The sequence below is a fragment of the Acomys russatus genome, chromosome 5 (genome assembly GCF_903995435.1).
Source record: "Acomys russatus chromosome 5, mAcoRus1.1, whole genome shotgun sequence".
NCBI classification, from domain to species: domain Eukaryota; kingdom Metazoa; phylum Chordata; class Mammalia; order Rodentia; family Muridae; genus Acomys; species Acomys russatus.
Window position 1 is genome coordinate 3,984,606 of NC_067141.1, and position 1,284 is coordinate 3,985,889.

General features: G+C 50.2%; 1 pseudogene; it reads right to left on the reverse strand.

Moving 5' to 3' along the window:
* On the reverse strand, positions 1-547 carry LOC127188870 (60S ribosomal protein L29-like; annotated as a pseudogene).
* Between the last annotated feature and the right edge of the window lie 737 nt (positions 548-1,284).

The window sequence follows — 1,284 nt, forward strand, 5'->3', positions numbered from 1 at the left end:
CACTGGTCACTTGTAAATAGTGTGTAGGTAGGCGTGTCACACCAGTCCATCTGTCTTCACATTGGCAGAAGCCTTGTCTATGGGGCCTTCACAGGGGCCTGGGCAGCTTTGGGAGCCTGAGCTGGGGCTGCAGCCTGGGCCTTAGCTGGAGCTGCGGCCTCTGCCTTGATTTGAACCTTGGGCTTTGGTTAGTAGAGCCTACGACTCTTGGCTATGTAGCTTCGAATCTGCTTTCCAAGCTTGGGATGAGGGAAGGAAGCAAGCCGGCTGAGTTTGCGGCTGGGGCCCTTTGACATCTTTGGCTTAACGGCCTTAGACTTCACAAGGGCCTTAATGGCCTCTGCACGGCACTCATTGCCTTCACGTTGTTTGCCGGCATCTTCTTCCGGCCTTTCTTGTTGTGCTTCTTGGCAAAGCGCATGTTCCTCAGGAACTTGGGATTAACTCCCCTAAGAGATTTGTATCTTTGTGAGCAGGGTTTCTTGTTGCCATTTCTGTGCCATTTGTGGGACTGGTTGTGTGTGGGGTGGTTCTTGGACTTGGCCATGGCTGCGCCTCTCAAACGCAGGCAATGAGGTACTGAGACTAAGTTTGCAGGTCCCTGGGACGGCTTGCCCCTCTATCCATTCCCTGAGGATGACCGGGAACCACCCTCGCCCGGCAGCCTCTCCATCCATCCGCCTTATCCTCCCTGCAGCCCACACCGCATGCCCTGCGACCCGCAGCTGCCCGGAAGTCACCGATCAACACTGCGTCTTTTTTAAAAAAATAGTACTGCTCAGTCGGGCGTGGTGGCGCATGCCTTTAATCCTAGCACTCCGGAGGCAGAGGCAGGCTGATCGCTGTGAGTTCGAGGCCAGCCTGGTCTACAAAGCAAGTCCAGGACAGCTTACGCTACACAGAGAGACCCTGTCTGGAAAAACAAAAACAAACAAACAAACAAACAAACAAAAAACCCAAAACAAAACCAAAAAAAGTACTGCTCAAATACTGCCAAGTAGCCTTTATGTCACAAAACTATTTTCACTAAAATTCTTTTATGTCCTACCTTTACTGTGATGCTAATTAAATAAAAAAAATCTTTGCAGATTTACAAATGGGTTTTGCAGTCATCTCTTCACTACACGAAACCTTTCTGTGTAGTACTTTCCCCCAGTTTTTCATGGGTCTTTGACCTTGTCCCTGGTGATGACTCTTCCGAGTTACAAGTTTGGTTTTGTGTCTCGTGAGAATTGATGGACTCCTTTACGAGGATGACTGGCGTTCGGGTCACACCTCTCCACC